The sequence below is a fragment of the Macaca thibetana genome, chromosome 13 (genome assembly GCF_024542745.1).
Source record: "Macaca thibetana thibetana isolate TM-01 chromosome 13, ASM2454274v1, whole genome shotgun sequence".
In the NCBI taxonomy this organism is placed as follows: Eukaryota; Metazoa; Chordata; class Mammalia; order Primates; family Cercopithecidae; genus Macaca; species Macaca thibetana.
This window is the reverse complement of record NC_065590.1, coordinates 79,994,528-80,003,611: the sequence shown is the minus strand read 5'-3', so window position 1 is coordinate 80,003,611 and position 9,084 is coordinate 79,994,528. Positions and strand designations below refer to the sequence as shown.

Genomic DNA, 9,084 nt, shown 5'->3' with positions numbered 1-9,084 from the left:
TGAGCACTGCGGCCTGTCTGAAGCCGGGCCTTGACTCTTCCCCATTCTTAGTGGTTAGTCCTCCTCCAGTGGCTAAGGCTGCCATTGCATTCTCAAAACCACCCTAGAGTTCCCCAGCCACTGTCACTATTAGGAGCCCCTCCTACTTCCCAACCCTGGGAGCCTCTGCCTGACATTGGACAGAGGGGCAGATGCCATGGAGGGCTGAGGAGCAGTTTGGCTTGGAGACCCCAGGGCAGGGGCCTAAGGGGAGTAGCTTATGTGTCTGTGGTTGAGGGCTTCTGAGGAGCGGCTGTGCCATCTGGTGAACTTGAGTAGCATTGGAGAAATCTCGTTTCTTGTTCCAACAAAACTTAGCACGCTGTGGGTACAAAGCACCATGTGCAGTGGGAGTATGAGGACGAACAAGGCAATTCTAACCCTCAGTTTTCAGCCTCAGGTCATGAGGCTTCCAGTGGCTTCTACAGATTAAACTGCTGCACACTGGCACATGATAATGCAAACTGCTCTGACACCATTCAGGAAGCACCTACTTCATCCAGAGAGTATCAGCGTATTCTAGAGATGAGAAAAGGAGAAGGACCTCGTTTTTTGAGAACTTAGTGTGAAGAGGAACTTGATGCGTATTCTCACTTCTCACACCAGCCTTCCACCCATTTCACAGCTGTGGACGCTGGCTCAGAGAAGTGGGGGCCAGGCACAGTGGCTCACGCCTGTAATCCCAGCATTTTGGGAGGCTGAGGCAGGTGGATCACCTGAGGTCAGGAGTTTGAGACCAGCCTGGCCAACATGGTGAAACCCTGTCTACTAAAAATACAAAAATTAGCTGTGTTTGGTGGCGTGCGCCTGTAATCACAGCTACTTGGGAGGCTGAGGCAGGAGAATCGCTGGAACCCAGGAGGTAGAGGTTGCTGTGAGCCAAGATGGTACCATTACACTCCAGCCTGAGCAATAAGAGTGACACTGTATCTCAAAAAAAAAAAAAAAAAGTGGTAGCTTGCTGGGCCACTCACCTTGAGACACATACAAAGGACTTCTTGACTTAACAACTCACCTTTCTGTTAAAAAGGGAAAGGTCATCTCTGGCTTTAAGGGCGTCCAAAAACCAGTGGGAAAGACAAGCCACAAATCTAAGCAGCCAGAGAACAAACCTAAGGTGTCCTGGAGGGAACCAATTTTCAGAAGAGGTCAGCACAGATAATGGAGTCGGAAAAGCCTGTGCCGTGGGGTGTGAGCTGTGTCGTGAGGAAGGACGAAGAATCTCCTTTACAGTACAGTTCGAGAGGAATGGAAATTGTCTGTGGTACAGTGAGGAGACACTGAACGCAGCAGAAGATTCCTACTCAGTATTGTGAGGGTTGAGAGTCTGACAGACCAGACCAGGGGGTTTGGATGTCAATTCCAATAGAAATGTTAATTTACAACCATAGGTACTATTTGAAGGAGGATACCAAGTATAATGCCAAGTCCTAGAGTGTGGAGGCCTCCGGTCCTGCTAATGTTAACCCTCTCCAGTCTTTGCAAACCCAGATTCCTGCCTGACGAGGTCTCCCTCAGGTACCTGGAGGACTTTGTTGGTTGGAAAATAGTGTCATTTCCAGAACCGTTCCTCTTCTTTCTAGAGACTCCACTTCCTTGCTTAAACTCTTAGAACAAGTCAGAGATTAGTTTCCCAATTGTATTCATGGGTACTTGGGACTCACACACAGATTCCCACAGAACTTGGATAGCCTCACCCTCAAGTAGAAGCGGTGTTTGCTGCCAAGTAGCGAACGCATTTTACTCAGTTGCTAAGTGGTGGGAGGTGTTCCTGTCCTGAGCCTTTCTTTGGCTCTCCGAATCATAACACAGCTCTGAGTTGAATAAACTTTTTTCCCAAATGACCAGAAAGTAGATCTTATTATATTGGGAAATAAAATGAAAAAACTTAACCAGCAAAAACCAAAATTAGTGCCTTTTAAAAAAATTTTTATCTTTTTGAGATGGCATCTCACTTTGTCGCCCAGGCTGGAGTGTAGTTGTGCGATCTTGGCTCACTACAACCTCCGCCTCCCAGGTTCAAGTGATTCTCCTGCCTCAGCTTCCCAAGTAAGTGGGACTACAGGCACGTGCTACCACGCCCAGCTAACTTTTTATATTTTTAGTAGAGGTTTTGCCATGTTGACCAGGCTGGTGTTGAACTCCTGACCTCAAGTGATCCACCCGCCTCGGTCTTCCAAAGTGCTAGGATTACAGGCGTGAGCCACCGCACCCAGCCAAAATTAGCCCTTTAATACAATACCTTTGACTGAGCCTGTTCCACATTCACTGAGAAACAACTTCATATGTGCCATGTAATTGTCACAAAGCATAAAAAGTTACTTTCCTTCCTGAGGTACTTAAGAGGTTTGATCTATTTCTTTTATAAGAAACATTTATATGCCAAGCACTGTTCTAAGCGCTTTACAGATACATCCCTTTGACACTTGCATGAATCCTTTGACTCTATCCCCCGCCTTGAAAGAAGTCTGGCTAACGTTGGGTTGCTATTACAGCCATTTTCTCCCACCTCTTCACTGTCCACCCTAGTGAAGGAGACAACCCCCTCAACATAGGTAGTCCACCTGGAGCTTTGTCAGCTGCACTGTAGTCCTCACCTTACAACTACCTACCTGAAACCATGGGCAAGTCAGTATGCCTGTAGGCTTTTAGTTTTTATATTTAAAAAAATTTTTTGAGATAGGGTCTCATTCTGTCACCTAGGCTGGAGTGCAGTGGCGCGATCTCAGCTCACTGCAGCCTTGACCTCGTGGGCTCAAGTGATCCTCCCACTTAAGCCTCCCAAGTAGCTGGGACCACAATGGCCATACCACCATGCCCGGCTAATTTTTTGTGTTTTTTTTTTGTAGGGATGGGGTTTTGCCATGTCGCCCAGGCTGGTCTCAAACTCCTGGACTCAAGCAATCCTCCCCACTTAGCCTCCAGAAAAGCTGGGACTACAGGCACATGCCACCATGCCTGGCTAATTTTTGTTCTTTGTTTTGTTTTGTAGAGATGGGGATTCGCCATGTTGCCCAGGCTGGTCTATTCCTGGGCTCAAGTGATCCGCCTGCATCAGCCTCCTAAAGTGCTGGGATTACAGCCATGAGCCACCATGCCCAGCCCACCTATAGGCTTTAAAAGGGTAGTTGGCAATTCCCAGTGTAAAACTGCAAAGTGTCTGTAGTTCTGCAGTAATATCCCCAGAGACAATAAGGGGGCATTGACCGGTGGAGGTGAGGAGCAGAAAATGAGGGTCAGGATGGGATGAGTGCTTACGGAAGACCCATCTGGCAGCAGTGCCTAGAAGAGGGAAAGGAGCCATTCCACCATCTGGAAGCCAATTAGGAAGTTGTTGCAGTAAACACAGCATGGATGACAAGGGTCTGGATTCAGAGACAGGAATAGATGTTATACGACTGAGGAGAGAGGAGAGTGAAGAATGACCGCACAGTGTGGGACCTCAAGACTGGAAGAATGAAGACTGATGAAGGTAGACCAGATAGCCAGTTTGGGGGAGGGGAGGGTTGATTCCCTTTGGGTGTGATACCTAGCTGCCATGGGCCATCTATATGGAGATGTTATGGAGGTAATGGAGCTGGGGAGTTGGAGCAAGCACAACAGAGACAGGTGGCATTTATATGTGACAACACAAGTGCCATGAGAGCAGGGACTTTATTCACTGATGTATCCCAAACACCCAGAACAAGGTTGAGCACATAGTAGGTGCTCAATAAACGTGTTGACTGAAGCATCAACATAAAGGTAATTGAAGCTTTTAAAATACGCATATTTAAAATACGCATATTTGTAGAATGGGGGCAAGCCTCAATTTCAGCAAGGGCAGCAAGAGAACTCAGAAGAAAGCCCTCAAGAGGGCCAGGCGCTGTGGCTCACGCCTGTAATCCCAGCACTTTGGGAGGCCGAGGTGGGAGGATCACGAGGTCAGGAGATCGAGACCATCCTGGTCAACACGGTGAAACCCCGTCTCTACTAAAAATACAAAAAATTAGCCGGGCGCGGTGGCGGGCGCCTGTAGTCCCAGCTACTCCGGAGGCTGAGGCAGGAGAATGGCGTGAACCCGGGAGGCGGAGCTTGCAGTGAGCCGAGATCGCGCCACTGCACTCCAGCCTGGGAGACAGAGCGAGACTCCGTCTCAGAAAAAAAAGAAAAAAAAAAAAAAAAAAAGAAGAAAGCCCTCAAGAGGCCCAGAATTCCAAGTGTGTGAGGGACAGGACACGTATTGGCAGATTCAAATCCTGTAGCAGGCCAAAGAGAAGGAAATTTGAGGCAAGGACGTTGTCACAATAGTTGTTAGGCTGATGCTCTGTGGTGGTAAGCAGGTTTCACGAGGTTACTGAGGCACTGGTTTAGAAGCTGAGGTCATTTACCAAGTGGCAAGGAAAAAAATGGGTATTGAGATTGGGCGCTCAAAGGCTCTAGAGAAGGTCGGGGAAGCTGTGATGAATCTGCAGGAGATTAATAGAGTCACAAGCAAGACTTGAGGGAAAGCTAAACACTGAATTTGTGGTGGGGCTGGGGGAAGCCATGTCCAGGGCAGGGGTGTGGAAGGGCTTGTACTCCCTGGAGAACCCAAGAAATAGAAATGACTGCCTGCTTGAGAGCACCTGGATTGCTACCATCACATGCTCCCATCAGACACAGATTTATACCTCGGGAATCAGCATGTATGAAACCTGCTTGTTGGCCCATTGGTAGGAGCTGGGGATTAGAGGGTATGTTATGGACTTTGCATTGGCCTGATGTTTATCTGTTCACCATCCTTCCACCCATTCCTTCCATCACCAGCAGTCACACTGAGCATGTACTTGGTGTCTGGCTGTGAGTTAGATGCTGGGGGAGCATGCCTTCCTTTAAGGAGTGTGCAGTCAGTAGCCACTCCCCGTGTTACTGTGCCTCCCAGCAGTCCTGTGTGACCACGTCCTGGTCCAGCAGGATGGAGGGAAGCAGGGAGGCCATGCTTGGGCAGACTCCATGGTCAGGAAAAAGCAAGTCTGTTGTTTTAGGGTCTGAACCCTGCTTATTTTGGTAAGCTTTCTTATCTTTTTAATATTCTGGGTTCAGTTCCCTTCTATTTCTCCCCAGGTTTTTGGCTACAGTCCTTTAAATTAAATTTATAGCCATCATTGTTGAGCCAAAGCAAACAAGAGAATGGAATTGGAGGTTAAGGTTGTTTGGGTCATGTCCTCTGAGTGAGCTTCACCAGGCCCGGACTTCTTCCTGTCCCCAGGATGCTGTAGCCAGAGAGCAGGTGAGGGTGTCTGGGGTACTGCATGGGGAATGGCAAGAGCAGAGAAAGGCTAGGGCCAGGGCTGAAGGAGGGAGGCACCGGCTCTGGCAACCTGGGCCTTCCTGCCTATCCACCCTCCCCACGTTCTTTCTCTTGCCAGTTAAGGAAACAGGGCCTGCTTTGTGTATGGGGTTGCTGGTGATCACAGCTGCATCTGGGGGTGTGGTGGTGTACACGTGGGGTCACAGCTGCTTAGGAAGCTGAGGCAGGAGGATTGTTTGAACCCAGGAGTTTGAGGCTAGCCTGAGCAGCATAGCAAGACCCCATCTCAAAAAAGAAAAAAGAAAAAGCCCACACACAGCTGCATCTGGGGCCTCAGGCTTTGCCCTGTTGGGGCCTGGGAACTGCCCCTCCAAGCACCCCTTGGAAGGTACTTACCAGGTACTGACGAGGTGGCCCTGGGAACTGCCAGAGTTGGGGGAAGGGAGGTTGGAGAGTTGAGAAGAGTACTCCAACTGTAAAAGGAACACCCTGAATACAGTTCTCCACAGTGAGGGGCTCTGCCTGGCGGAGGGGAAAAGGGTCTTCCCATCCTGACCCCAGTCCTGAGACTCACTGCAGAGACTTCCGGCTGCCTCTGCCGCTACCGTGGTGCAGGCCCCTGTGGGGGGCGCTGCTCCCCAGTCAGTGGGGCTTTAGGCAGCGGGAGGGCCAAATGCCTCCTTCAAGCTGGCTGCACTGGGGCCCTGACCGGGCGGGAGGGCCGATAGAGGGTGGTGCTTATCACCCGGGCTTCCTCTTGACCCTGCCCCCTGGGTCCTGGACCTTGGCCTTCACCTCTCAGACGTGGTGCAGGACTCACCCTGGGCCACTCCAGGTGGGCAGCCTGGGGAGAAGGGCAGGACCTGCCCATGTGCCCATGCTACCCCGCCCAGTCACTGCAGCACGAGGCTTCTAAGGTTCGCAACCTGCATTCTGGCCCCTTGGTCTCCAGTCTCTCCTTTGAACAGCCCTGCAGCTCGCAGCAGGGAAATCCAGCCTGCCTCTTTCTCTCCGCTCTCCATTTCACCCCTTCCCTAGCTGTCCCTCTTCTCTGGTTCCTTCCTCTCTGACCTGAAAGCCCTCCCCTCCCCGAGTTAATCAGCCATGTAAAGAGCTGGGGCTGGCTGAGGGATGGGCCCTCCCCCCTCCCCCCTCCCCCACCTGCGTTGCTCTCCCCTGCCTTCCCCTCACCCCTCCCAGGCCCAGTCCCTTGCCCTCGACGTTCCCTCCTCCATCTATCATCAAGGAAGGGCACCCAGGGGAAAGGGACTTCTGGATAAGCAAGTGGAGGAGGAGGGGGATTGGAGGATAATGGGGGAGTGCAGGCAGCTCTGTAGATAAGGATTTCCTGGGCTCCCAGGGATGGCGGCCCAGTGTGAAGGTGGGAGAATGCTCCAGAGACCTGTCTCCTCATCCTCCCAATGCCTGAAGGTGGGTTGAAAGGCAGGGTGGCATGGAGAAAGGGCTGGGGACTTCCAGGGGCCAGAACCCAGAACCGTGGGAATCTCAGCCCTGACGGTCACCAGCTGCACGACCAAGGGCAGGTGAGCCTGCTTCTCCATCTGTCAGGTGCACAGGATACTGTTCGCGCCGCAGGGCCTTGTACAAAGTAAGCTCAATGACTGCTGCTTCCTTTCCCTGCTGTTAGGGTGCTGGGCCACTCTGTTACCCTGAAATCTCTCCCCTACATCCTGGGTTCAACCCAAAAGCTAACTCTTGTACACACCTTCTATATACCAGGCATGTTCACGCCCATGATATCATGTAATCCCTATTTTATAATTGAGAAAGCTGAGATGCAGAGAAGTGAACTGTGACTAGAATCATAGTAGAAGGCAGAGCAGAACCAGACGGCCTGACCCCAGAGCCCCAGGACAGGAGTGCCAGTGGCAGCAGGCTGCTGGAGGAGCTGGGGAAAGGTTTGCTGAGAAACTCAACTAGGCAAGAGCTTCAGAGGGGCCTAGAGTGGGAGTGAGAGCTTGGGCGTGTGCTGGCTGACCCAGGGGAAGTATTTTTCCCTCCCTGAGTCTCCTTCTTCTATGGACAGAAGATGGACTGGATGCCTGGTGAAGGCATTCACTTGCCCTGAGCATTCTGCTCCCTCCCCTGCAAAGGGACCCGGCATGGCACAGATAGGACAGGCTGTGGCTTAAAGCATTTCATAGGGTGAAAATTGAGTCCTCCTCTTCCCCACCCTCCTTCCCTCTCCTCGATTTCCTCACTCTTCCCCACCCCCATCCTGTCACTTGGGGCCTATAATCAATGAGACGTAAAATGAGAAAGTATCAGGAACCAGCAAAGCATGGCGAGCAGCTGGGGCGGCCTTGCCGCCGGGTGTGATGGACTGCCAGCCTTTTGCCACGCCAGCCTCCCACGCCCTGACGTGGGCAGTGGCATCTCACCCAGCCTGGGCTAAGGCCCCTGGCTGGACATCAGGCAGGGGGCTAGCTCTGATGAGTCCAAAAGCCTCACCTTTAAAAAGGAATGAAATCTATGGTCTTGACATGGAAAGATGAGTCCAGGCTGCATGGTTGTCATAAACACAGGTTATATGATCTCACCTATGACGCCATTTTTTGTTATTATGTAGAAATACTGACCCCATACTGGGATTAGCAGTTTTTTCAGGAAGTAAGATTACAGGAGAAACATTCACTTTCTACTTTATATACTTTTCCTTTGTTGTACCCTTAAAACAAGTATATATTGCTTTTATAATAAAAATAATCTGATAATAAATGTATTTCCATTATGAGGAAGGCTCACAGAAATATGCATGGGCTATTGAAAATGCTCAATGTCCTTGCTTTGGGCTGGGATTTTATCAACATGGTGGGAAGGCCTAAAGCAACAGATCTAAAATCAAAGCACAGAGTCTAATTTTTTTTTTTTTTTTTTGAGACAGAGTCTCCCTCTGTTGCCCAGGCTGGAGTGCAGTGGCGCGATCTCAGCTCACTGCAACCTCTGCCTCCCGGGTTCAAGTGATTCTTCCTGCCTCAACCTCCTGAGTAGCTGGGTTTACTGGCGCACGCCACCACACCCAGCTTTTTTTTTTTTTTTTTTTTGAGACAGAATTTCAGTCTTGTTGCCCAAACTGGACTACAATGACATGATCTTAGCTCACCGCAACCTCTGCCTCCCCCGGGTTCAAGCAATTCTCCTGCCTCAGCCTCCTGAGTAGCTGGGATTATAGGCTTGCACCACCACGCCTGGCTAATTTTGTATTTTTAGTAGAGACAGGGTTTCTCCATGTCGGTCATGCTGGTCTTGAACTCCTGACCTCAGGTGATCCACCCACCTCGGCCTCCCAAAGTGCTGGGATTACAGCACTGAGCCACTGCACCCAACCAAATTTTTGTATTTTTTAGTAGAGATAGGGTTGCATCATGTTTGAGACACACTCTCACTCTGTTGCCCAGACTGGAGTGCAGTGGCACAATCATGGCTCACTGCAGCCTCAATGACCTGAGCTCAAGTGATTCTCCCCAGTTAGCCTCCCAAGTAACTGGGACTACAGGTACACACTACCATGCACAGCTAATTTTTGTATTTCTTGTACAGACAGAGTTTCACCATGTTGCCCAGGCTGATCTTGAACTCCTGGGGTCAAGTGATCTGCCTGCCTTAGCCTCCCAAAGTGCTGGGATTACAGGCGTGAGCCATCTTGCCTAGCTGATTTTTTTTTTTTTTTTTTTTTTAGATTCTCGCTCTGTCGCTCAGGCTAGAGTGCAGTGGCATGATCATAGTTCATTGCAGCCTCAACCTCTTGGGCT

The 9,084-nt window shown here is 50.5% G+C and overlaps 1 protein-coding gene across 1 annotated transcript in view; it reads left to right on the top strand.

The window, feature by feature from the left end:
* The window catches only part of SNX17 (sorting nexin 17), a 139,452-nt gene that overhangs the window by 4,756 nt on the left and 125,612 nt on the right, over positions 1 to 9,084 (top strand). The gene's annotated exons all lie outside the window — the stretch shown is intronic.